Raw genomic sequence first — 12,550 nt, 5'->3', positions numbered from 1 at the left:
CATCACATCATCCCATCATCCCATCATCTCAACATCCTATCATCCCATCATCCCATCATCCCATCATCTCAACATCCCATCATCCCATCATCCCATCATCCCAACATCCCATCCTGCCATCCTGCTACATGCACTTTGTCCTCCTTAGCCTCTTTCAAAATAACCACCTCGGTACTAAGACTTCCATCTGTGACTTCAGTGGAACCTGAACACTTCCTTCGAGAGCTACTGGGAAAGTCTCTGCCCCTGGACCTTTACTCTGTGTGCCACTGGGCTTTATTAGGCAGTGCTGAGTTTCATAATTGCCACATACCTATCCTTGTGATTTGCCTGAGGTCAACACAGTCTTGCCCTCTTCTTACATCATTTTCTCTGTAGAGGAATGTTACTAATATTTACTATTTGATGCAATGGAAATTCTCAATAATAGGATAATCTTTTAATAGTGTCCTCTAAATGAGGTCAAATCTGTGGGGATATGACCATGAGCCAAATAGCAGTGTCCATCTGGCTATGTTAAACAGAGAGCAAGGCCTATTATGGGTAAACATAGTTCTTGGGGACACTTTGGGTTCTTGCAAAACAAATCCTTTTCTAAACGATCAGAGACTTACCAATGCTAAAGGGTGGGAAAAAGAACCTTGAAAATGTCTCGTGCTGGCCGTCCCTCTGCCACTCCCCTGGAATGCCTGAGAACAAGAGTGAGCAATGCCTGGCCCGCTGAGTTTTGTGAGAAGTCCCAGAACTGAATTGCTTTTGTGCTCATTGTTTCAATGATAAGCAGTCCCTGAACCTAACTTTATCAAAGGGCCAAACTCACATCTTATTTCCCACAGTTTGGAAGGGAAATATTTATGAATAACCTCAATTTTGCAAGAGAGATTAGTATGATAAAAATGGAATAGAAGCAAAAGGGTGCACCTCAAATGACTGACAGTTTCTTTTTTTAAGTCTCTCAGAAAATGATTTGTCTGAAAATATTTTTTAAAAAGTGATTCCCAAGTCCCTGTGTTCCTACACTTTCACCAAAGAAATGTAAACATGTCTCTACTTTTTGAGGATTACTGATTGTGTTTGAAATATGCAGTTTTTAATGACAAATGCCCAGATTTATTATTCGTCAGTTTATGTATGTGAATAGCTAAAAAAGCAGAATGTTAGTCACAAGAAAGAAAGAAATATGCCCCGGGGTAACAGATATTTCCAGAATCTGAGATGTATGTTCCATTAAGAGAGGGTTTTGGCCAGGTGCGGTGGCTCACACCTGTAATGCCAGTACTTGTTGAGGCCAAGGTGGGTGGATCACTTGAGCCCAAGCGTTTGAGACCAGCCTTGGCAACATAGGAGGACCTCATCTCTACAAAAATCACAAAAAATTAGCTGGGCATGGTAGTGTGCACCTGCAATCCCAGCTACCCGGGAGGCTGAAGTGGGAGGATTGCTTGAGTCTGGGAGATCAAGGCCGTGATTGTAACACTGCACTCCAGCCTGGGTTACAGCGTGAGACCCTGTCTCAAAAAAAAAAAAAAAAAAAAAAAAAAAAAAAAAAAAAAAAAAAGAGAGAAGAGTGTTTTGGTAAATGCCGAATACATTTCTAGTTTCTTAGTATGTTACAGGTAGGGGACCATGTTCCAAAGTGTGATCATTAGTAACGAATTTATTATTAAATCCAAGATTTACTAGGAATGATTTAATCATAGTGTGCCCATGTGACCAAGAGGGAACAGCAGCCAGACAAGGAACCCTGCTTCCCAGAAAGAAAAACAACCACTGTTAGCAGATTTTCACAGTATCAGTTAAATTTTCTGTCCAGAAACTCCCTGGATGCCTCCTCAGCTAGGATACTACCAAAGATTTCAAACTTGGTGAATAAAAAATAATCCCAGCACTTTGGAAGGCCAAGGTGGGAGGACTGCTTGAGCTCAGGAGTTCGAGACCAGCCTGGGCAACATAGTGAGACCATTTCTCTCCAAAAAAAATTAAACAATTAGCAGGGCATGGTGGTGTGTGCCTATAGTCAGTCCTAGCTATTCAGGAAACTGAGGTGAGGATCACTCGAGCTCAGGAGGTCGAGGCTTCAGTGACCCATAATCTTGCCACTGTACTCCAGCCTGGGCAACAGAGCAAAACGCTGTCTCAAAAAAAAAAAAAAAAAAGATAATATCAATGGTAGCAAGCAGTAATTAAGAGTTTACTACATGCAAGGCACGTTTCTTAGTGCTTTACAGGAGTTATCCCCATTTTATGCTCCTAACCACCCCTGAGGTGCGTGCGTGCTATTATTATTCCCATTTCTTAGATGAAGAAACAGAGGTGCAGAGAGACTGATTAAATTGTTCAAGGACAGTCAGATAATAATTGTGACGTCTGAATTTGAACCCATGCATTCTAACTCACAGTGTTCATATTTTAGCCCCTAAAAGGGCATTCTTGCATTCAAAAGGAGTCCACGTGAGGTGATGCCAACTGCACCATTTTTCTTCATGCCTGTTCCTTTAGTTAAGGGAAGAGAATTCAAAATCAGCATTTTCTGCTAGTTTTTTTTCTCTTCACTCTCCAAATTGTAATTGTATTCTATCATGCCACTGTGCGGCTGTGTCATTTTCTACTCTTTCCTGTGGTTACAGCGCCATAGAGTAATGCTGCCTAATGTCATTTATATTAAGAGGAAATGGAAATAGTAAGAGACCCTTCTCTTTTTTTTTAAATTTTTTCGAGACAAGGTCTCACTCTGTCACACAGGCTGGAGTGTGGTAGCGTCATCACAGCTCACTGCAGCCTCAACCTCCTGGGCTCAAGCAATCCCCTTGCCTCAGCCTCTTGAGTAGCCTGTGGTCCCAGATGGATGTGTGCCACCACACCCAGCTGACTTTTTTTTTTTTTTAATTATTTGTAGAGACTGGGTTCTGGCTATGTTGCCCAGGCTGGTCTCGAACTCCTGGGCTTAAGTGATCCTCCCTCCTCGGCCTCCCAAAGTGCTAGGATTACAGGCGTCAGTCGATGCTCAGCAAGAGTCTCATCTTTACCTTTGCCCTTTTCCTCTTGGTCTGGTTTTCTGAGGTCAATTTCAGCAGAAGGTCTACTTTTGCATGCATCAGTAATGATCCTGAATGAGCAACTATGAAATTCAACAGCATTTCAAATCAGTCTTGTTAGTTCTGACCTTTGTTGTATACAGAAATTCTGCTTGCAAGATGAATGAGAAGGAATTACACCAGAGAGAGACAAGGAAATAGGAAAAAATAAAGAATGTAGGCACTTTGTCAACCAAGGGGAGAGAGATAGGGGCAGGAAACAAAAGATAACGATATAAGAGAATCAAGGAAAGCAACAGATAGAAAAAGGCAGTTTGCAGGTGGTGGAGGCTGCAGTGAGCCAAGATGACACCACTGCACTCCAGCCTGGGCAACAGAGCAAAACTCTGTCTCAAATTAAAAAATAAAAATAAAGGGCAGTTTGTTCTAGCAAAAAGATGCAGAACATTTCAAGGTAGAATATATTCAGTTAATCAATTCTTCCATTGCTAGACACCATGATTTATGTAAGGTATTTCTGAATATTTATTACAAATTTTTCCATCTAACTCTCTTGCTGTTAGTTGTGTTTGAAGAGCCAGAAAAGCTACAGAAGATGAAATAATACAGAAACTGTAAACAATGGTAATCAGGAAACTAGGGAAAACCATTATTTTTACCATCTACTAAAATTGATTTTTTTTTTTAGACTGGGTCTTACTCTATTGCCCAGGCTGGAGTACAGTGGTGTGATCTTGGCTTACTGCAAACTCTGCCTCCCAAGCTCAAGTGATTCTCATGCCTCAGCCTCCCAAGTAGCTGGGATTACAGGCAAGTGCCACTGCACCTGGCTAATTTTTGTATTTTTAGTAGAGGTGGGGTTTCACCATGTTGGCCAGGGTGGTCTCAAACTCCTGGCCTCAAGTGATCCACCAGCCTTGGCCTCCCAAAGTGCTGGGATTACAGGTATGATCAACCACACCCAACCTGAAATGGAATATTTAATTTACCCTTTAGAGAGTAACTGGTCAACAAAATATTGAATATCAGTAAGCATTGCTAAAAGTTGTTTTCAACATACATGCTCATAGCAGTAATGGTTATCACTTTTGCTCTTGTTATGTGCCAGGTACCATGCCAAACCTCACATGTATTTTCTCCTTGGACCTCACGTAATTGCCCTATAAATATTATCAGGCCAAACCTGAGGGCCAGAGTGGTCAGATAACTCATCCAAGGTCACAAAGCTAGTAAGAGGCAAAGCTAGGATTTGAACCCTGATTTACTTGCCTTTAGAAGCAATATTTTTAACTTCTGTACTCTACTGAAGCCTTCAAATCAATGAATCTCAAATCATATGCAAAAAACTGGCAGACAGCTGTTTTTAAGGCAGAGATCCAGGCCTCTACCTCAGAGAGTCTGTTTCCAAAGGTCTAGATGGGGCCCGGGGAGGGACATTTTCATAAGCACCAGTGGTAACTCAGATAGAGGTGGTCTACAGACAAGACTTTGAGAGCTCTGCTCTGGACACTTTCACAGAATAGTCTCGACAAATCCACATGGATATAAATCTACTTGACCTTTGTCACAAATATTATTTTATGAATAACAGAATCATTAGTCCTGTTATGGTTACCAAAAAACGAAGACGGTGGAAAAGGAAAATTGAAAGAACCTCACATAACAGCCCTGTAAAATTGGTGAGAGAGAATTCCTTAAAGTCAGTCAGAAAGGGGATTCCTCCAGCAATTATGTACCCTTACTTCCTAACCTGGCCTTAAATAGACCTGTGAAATATGTAAATTTGTCTTTGCTATCTCTACCCCTCAATCCACTTTGGATAATCTCTCCCCGGCTACCTGTCGACTTCATCCTGCACGGGGTCCACACCAAGATGCTGGACAAAACTCTCAACTCCCAACTTTCCCTCCAGCCTCAAACAGTCTACTTATTTACCAAGATGTTACTCTTGACCAAGAGATTGACAGGTTCATAAGATAAAATAAATCATTCTAATGCAATTCTTTCCCATTTTCCCACTTCCCAATTTTCTCCTAACATAATGTGTTCATGACCCAAACAAGCCAGGCATGTCTGCAAACTTTTTTTCCTTTTTTTTTTTTTTCGAGACAGTCTCACTCTGTCACCTGGGCTGGAGTGCAGTGGAACGACCTCAGCTCACTGCAACCTCCACTCCCCAGGGTTTAAGCAATTCTCGTACCTCAGTCTCCCAAGTAGCTGGTATCACAGGCGCCCACCACCATGCCCAGTTCATTTTTGTATTTTTAGTAGAGATGGAGTTGCATCATGTGGGCCAGACTGGTCTCCAACTCCTGACCTCAGGTGATCCGCCCGCCTCAGCTTCCCAAAGTGCTGGGATTACAGGCGTGAGCCACCGTGCCCAGCCTGCAGAAAACATTTTAATGGGTGATTCTAATCATAGGTATTTCAGGCACTGGTGGCAGGCCAGTGGGGGAGATATTTTTGGTCATTTGTGCCTTTCAATGCCTCATAAATCAGGCTGCCTAGGCAGCTTCCTAATTTTCCCTTAGGCAGTGGCAGCCCTGCACACACACCCCATTGTAGCCCTCAGAGGCTTAAGAAGTAAGGAGAAAGGTGAACAAGAAGTGACACTGAGAAAGGAAAACGTGGAGGGTGGCTTCACCTACCCTCTCTCAGAAATGTAGATTCAAGCCACAAATAAAATAAGAGAAATCCGCATGGACTCCACACTTTTCCTTCCCATTCCTGTGAACGAGAAATAAAATAAAATCCAGGATAACATTTTTTTGGTTACATATGGGGAGAAAAATCAAGGAGATGTACACAACCCGTATCACAGCAAACAGAATTCCTTAACATCAGAAACACTCTTACATACCAACACTCTCTTACACACGGAGACTTGCTGGGCAGTGACCTTCAGTGACCTAGCTTTTGATACCAACTGAGAATACACAACTGGATATTTTTATCCACATGTTCTCTGCCTCTCTGATAAATGTTATACTAAACAGTGGGAAGCAAAAAATACAGTGAATGCAGTTTTTCAAACCATATTTACAAGTACACTTAATTTGCATGCCCCCAAATTTTATAGTTTTCACCAAATGCTTCAGGAGAGAAGATTAAGTTTAGGAACAACCTGCCTCTCCAAGTTTTCACTTGCCCCAGGATATTATCCTACCAGAACTGGCTAAGGCTCTTTGAGAAGTAGTGTTTAAAGCCTCATATTGGTCAGGCTCACATCTATAATCCCAGCACTTTGGGAGGCTGAGGCAGGAGGATCCCTTGACCCTAGGACTTCAAAACTGGCCTGGGTAACATAGGGAGATCCCACTTAATTAATCCAAAAAATTTAAAGTTAGCCGGGCATGGTGCCACGCACCTATGGTCCCAGCTACTTGGGAGGTTGAGGTAAGAGGATTGCTTGAGCCTGGGAGGTCGTGGCTGCAGTGAACCATGATTACGCCACCTAATTCTAGCCTGGGCAACAGAGTGAGCCCCTGCCTCAAAAAATAAAAATAAAATAAAAGTTGACTTTTCAGGATTCAAAGGCTTTATGAAATGTCTTTTCCTTTGTAAACACAAAATAAAATACACATGTAAAAACAAAACAATAAAGACCTTAAAACATGAAGAGTAATTTGTAATCTACAAATCTATAAATGAATAAATAAATTTATAAACTATCACCCTTTTTTTGAGACAGGGTGCTGCTCTGTCATCCTGGTTGGAATGCCGTGGTGAGATCACGGCTCATTGCAGCCTGGACCTCCAGTGGCTCAAGTGATCCTCCCACCTCAGCCCCCTGACTAGCTGGGACTACAGGCATTCGTCACCATGCCCGGATTTTTTTTTTTTAGAAGATACACGTTCTCCCTCTGTTGCCCAAACTTAACCTATACATTTTTTTAGGCAATAAATAGATGCTTCCACTTTCTAACTCTCCCACTGAATAGATAGTTCATTATGTAAATTCCTTACTGAACTGATATGATTTAAGGAAAGATAGTGTTGGGATCAGCATTTTCAGAGTGTCAAACACCATCAGAATCATCATCTCAAGGAATCCTTGAAACAACTTTGAAGTCGGGATTATTATCTCATTTTACAGATGAGGACCACGAGATTAAGGGGAGTAAAGTAACTTGCCCTAGGCCAGATGGCTAGCAAACTAGCAGAGCCAAAACCCATAGGTGCTAAGTTAACAAATGAACCTATAGGTGCTAAATTAACGAATGAAGATCTACAATCCAACAACACTATGTCTGCCTGATTCCACACCCTGTGCTCCTGCAGCTACATCATACTGCTTTAAAGCTCTGAGCTCCCAAATGGCATCATTTGTTGGATTGTAGATCCTCATTCATTACTTTAGCACCTATTTCTTGTCAGCCTCCTGTGCAATAGGTCCAGTTCTAGGTTATGGAGATACGACAGCGCACGACACAAAATCCCTACTCTGCATTCTACACTCTCCATTCTAGTCTGGGAGGTCCTTCGGAAGATTACTCTAATAATCCCTGCTCTTTCTCTCCATTGTAGGGCTTCTTTAGGGAGCGCTCAATGCCCTAAATGGATTCAGAGAAATATTTTGTTTCCATCACTAAAGGGAAAACTGAAAACAAGAGACCCCATCCTCTTGATTGTACTGAATACTGTTTTCCCCCAGGTGATCTGAAAGCAGTCAATGACTAAATTCTCCAGAGTAGAAAGCTGTTAAAATTGGACAATGGCCACAGAACAGGAGTTTTTGAGTTATGCTTAATGCCCACGAGGAAGCGGCAGAATTCTTCCTCTCACCACCCATTACCGAGCTGACAAGGTCCTGCTCTGTGCTGTGTTCATTAATTTTCCTGTTGGCTTTAAAGATTTACAACAGCTCCTGTCTGTCCCCCACATGAGAGAAAGTCAGGGATCCCTGCCCGCCCAAGCCACGGAGCACTGGCTGGCTTTGTTCCCCGCAAGCCTGCTGGGGGCTCCTTGACTCCCGTCATGGTAGCTTGGGAAGATTCACTTGCCTCTGTGAGAAATAACAGTGACCATAAAAGAAAAAATAAATTCTAGGCATTCTTTCAAGTCTTTGGGAAGTTCCGGCACATTCCAGCTGCGAAAGAATTCAAGTCCCTCCACTCATGTCAAAGCTCCAGCCTCATGCATGTGTGCTTTGCACATTTAATAGACCCAAGCCTAGTAATTAACTCTATAAATTCTCTCCCTGCCTTATTTGTCATGAACTGCAAGCTGATTCTATAGGGAGGTCAACCGGGGATTTAGTGAGTTATTCTCAGGCTTTGGGCAATGACAGATTTCAAAGGTTTGAAGCTTCTCAACATTAAGCATTGTTAATTCCAGAGCAAGGAGTCAATCATCTGTGACCCAGAGATTTTGCTGAATATTTTATTCCTTAAACTTCAGAAATTCACATCCATAACTAATTATGGTTGTTGTAAAGAGAAGTCTTCACTCCTTTCGCAGTCCAGACAGCCAAATGTTCTTGTGTCTTTTTCTAGACCCAAGTGCGTCCTCCAGATCACCCGTTTGAGCCTGTCCTGTAAATCTCAAACTCACCTATGATTCCATTTAAAAAGACTCACTTCTTGCTTACCTCCTAGCTTTTCTTTGCCTATTTCTTCCTCCATAAAGGAAGGGAGGGCCAGACACAGTGGCTCACACCTATAATCCCAGCACTTTGGGAGGCTGAGGCAGGAGGCTTGCTTAAGCCCAGGAGTTTGAGACCAGCCTAGGCAACAAAGCAAGATCCAATCTCTAAAAAAAATTTTAAGGCCAGGCATGCTGGCTCATGCCTGTAATACCAGCACTTTGGGAGGCCAAGGTGGGCAGATCGCCTGAGATCAGGAGTTCGAGACCAGCCTGGCCAACATCGTGAAACCCTGTCTTTACTAAAAATACAAAAATTAGCCAGGCATGGTGGTGGGCACCTGTAATCCCAGCTACTCAAGAGGTTGAAACAGGAGAATTGCTTGAACCTGGGAGGTGGAGATTGCAGTGAGCTGAGATCGTGCCATTGCACTCCAGCCTGGGCAACAGAGCAAGACTCTGTCTCAAAAAAAAGAAAAAAAAATTTAATTAGCCAGGTGTGGTGGTCCATGTCTACAGTCCCAGCTACTCTGGAGGTTGAGGTAGGAGGATCCCTTGAGCCCAGGAGTCTTTGACGTTGCAGTGAGCTATGATCATGCCACTGCACTCCAGTCTGGATGACAGAGTGAGACCCTGACTCTAAAATAATAACAATAGTGAAGGAAGGGAGAAGAATAAAAAGACAAACAAAAGAAGTTGCTTCAAGTTTTCTTAAGGCAAGAAAAAAAAAAAAAAAAACATCATTAAGAAGTATTCCTGAGGCCAGGCACAGTGGCTCACGCCTGTAATCCCAACACTTTGGGAGGCCGAGGCGGGCGGATCACCTGAGGTCAGGAGTTCAAGACCAGCCTGGCCAACATGGTATCACCCCATCTCTACTAAAAATACAAAGATTAGCTGGGCATAGTGGCGGGCACCTGTAATTCCAGCTACTCAGAAGGCAGGGGAATCACTTGAACCTGGGAGGCGGAAGTTGCAGTGAGCCGAGATCACGCCACTGCATTCCAGCCTAGGTGACAGAGCGAGACTCTGTCAAAAAAAAAAAAAAAAAAAAAAAGTGTCCCTGAGGCCAGGCATGGTGGCTCACACCTATAATCCCAGCTACTTGGGAGGCTGAGGCAGGAGGATCACTTAAACCCAGGAGTTTGAGACCAGCCTGAGCAATATGTGAGACTGTCTTTATTTTATTTCATTTTTTATTTTTATTTTTGAGACAGAGTCTCGCTCTGTTGCCCAAGTTGGAGTGCAGTGGCACCATCTCGGCTCACTGTGATCTCAGCCTTCCAGGTTCAAGTGATTCTCCTGCATCAGCCTCCCAAGTAGCTGGGATTATAGGCACCCACCACCACACCCAGCTAATATTTTTGTATTTTTAGTAAAGACAGGGTTTCACCATGTTGGCCAGGCTGACCTTGAACTCCTGACCTCAAGTGATCTGCCTGCCTTGGCCTCCCAAAGTGCTGGCATTATAGGCATGAGCCACCATGCCCAGCCAAGACTCTGTCTAAAACAACAACAACAACAAAAAAAAACACTTAAATTAGCTGGGCATTGTGATGTGCACCTGTAGTCCTCCTACTGGGAAGGCTGACGTGGGAGGATGGCTTGAGCCCTGGAGCTCAAAGCTGCAGTGAGCAGTGATAGCATCACTGCACTCCAGCCTGGGCAACAGAGTGAGACTCCAGAAGGAGGAGGAGGAGCAGGAGGAAGAGGGGAAAGGAGAAGAAGAAGGGGGAAGGAAGGAGAGGAAGGAGGAGGAGGAAGAAGGGGAGGAGGAGGAGGAAAGGAGGAAGAAAGGAGGAGGGGAGGAGGAGAAGGAGGAGGGGAGGGAAGAACAGAAGAGAAGAAGAGAGAAGAAAGAATAAGTAGTGTTCCTGAGCATCTAAAACTGGTGCAAATTTAGGCTACTAGTCCTAGGAATCCAAAGCGCTGACCTCGCTAACATGGCAGAGATCATTACTACACCCTACAAAGAGAAACCATTTCTTTATGGCACCACAGATTTAGCATTTAATTCCTTCCACGCAGAATGCAAGTGTCCTCACGCCAACAGTTGGGAATGAAAAATGAAGGGGTGGAAGAGGAGAAAAGACTAATATAATTCAAACACTAGCCAAGAGAGGCCTGACTCGGCAAATAATGGAAACAAGCAATAATGTGGTGCCCTGGGAGAAATGCTATCGATGAGTTACAAGTCAGCGCTGCAAGAGCCCGGAATGAGACTGTGGAAGACATTCCAGAAAAGGCGATCTGAACTAGGTCTAGCATCAACTTCCCGGCTTTTGAATCTCACTAGGCAAGGGGGACAGAGCTCCCTGTTGTGGTTTATAACAACTGTGTTAACACCCAGACTCCCCTGCAATCCAAATACTGTTGTCGCTGAGGGCTGCTTTATATGAGTTACCTTCACAATCTGATGGTGACCTCTGAGGCGGGTGCTATTATTATTACACCCATTCTACACATGAGGAAGGGAAGCTCAAGTAAGTAGGCTGCTGTATCACTGTGAGTAAGTGACGCATCCAAAGTGCAAGCCCAGGTCTGCGCCCCAGAGTCCGGGCTCTGTCATCACACTGAAACACCTCCTCCTGAGTGCACGCTTCCTTGGTCTGCAGGCAGCTAACGACCCTGGCTCCCCTTGGATCTCTCTCTTCCCTCAGGATCATTTGCTGGAATCATTCAAGAATTGAGGCCTGAGACAAAGAACTGGGTTAGGAGCTGTAGGTGACTCCCTACAGCAGCAGTTCCCAACCTTTTTAGCACCAGGGACTGGTTTCATGGAAGACAATTTTTCCACAGACACAGGGCAGGGGTGTGTGGGGGTGGGGTGGGCAGTGGGTTGGTGATGATTTGGGATGATTTGAGTGCATTATATTTCTTGTGTACTTTATTTATATTATTACTGCATTGTAATATATAATGCAATAATTATACAACTCACCATAATGTAGAATCAGTGGGAGCCCTGAGCTTGTTTTCCTGCAACTAGATGGTCCCATCTGGAGGTGATGGGAGACAGCAACAGATCATCAGGCATTAGATTCTCATAAGGAATGCACAACCTGGATCCCTCGCATGCGCAGTTCACAGTAGGGTTCACGCTCCTGTGAGAATCTAATGCCACCACTAATCTAACAAGAGGCGGAGCTTGGGGGGTGAATGCAAGTGATGGGGAGTGGCTGTAAATACAGACGAAGCTGAGCTTGCTTGCTGCCACTCACCTGCTGCTGTGTGGTCTGGTTCCTAATGGGGGTTGGGAACCCCTGCTCTACAGCTAGTCACCATCAGCAAGAGAAGCTTCATTGTTCCCATTCTCTTCTTCCTGCTAAGGCTGAGAAAGGTGAGTGCCCTTCGATTTTTTTTTTTTTTTTAAATCACTGACTGTAGGAAATGCTGTCACCATGGTCCTGTTACCTGATAGAATACTCTATAGAAGAGGTCTGGGTGAATGAGTGGTACTCCAATTGCCTAAAAAGGAAACCATGCATTAGGATAACGGCCAGTAGGTAGCAATGTGCAATAATATAATCGCTGTCATATATAGTCTATTCTCTTCCTTCATACTGTGCAAGCTCTTTGAGGGAGAGGTCCCATTTCCTTGTTCACCTTGCGTCCGCAGGCAGATCACAGTGTCTGGCATATTGTAGGTGCTCAAACAATATTTGTTAAATGAATAATTAGATGATGTCTTCAGATTACAAAAGCATGCCTAACTATTTTTTATTTATTCAATCATTTAACAAACATCTACTGAACAGCTGAAAAAAAAAAAAAACAAAAACACACACACAACCTGCATAATGGAGCAGTTATATACATTTAATCTAGAGCCAGATTGCTTGGGTTCAAACACTGGCCCTGTCACTTACCAGTTGTGTGACCCTGGGCCAGCTAACTAAGCTTTGTGAATTTTAGCATCCCAGTCTCCAAGT

The sequence above is a fragment of the Piliocolobus tephrosceles genome, chromosome 10, assembly GCF_002776525.5.
Source record: "Piliocolobus tephrosceles isolate RC106 chromosome 10, ASM277652v3, whole genome shotgun sequence".
NCBI lineage: Eukaryota > Metazoa > Chordata > Mammalia > Primates > Cercopithecidae > Piliocolobus > Piliocolobus tephrosceles.
The sequence above is the reverse complement of the archived record's forward strand: the minus strand, read 5'-3'. Positions refer to the sequence as shown.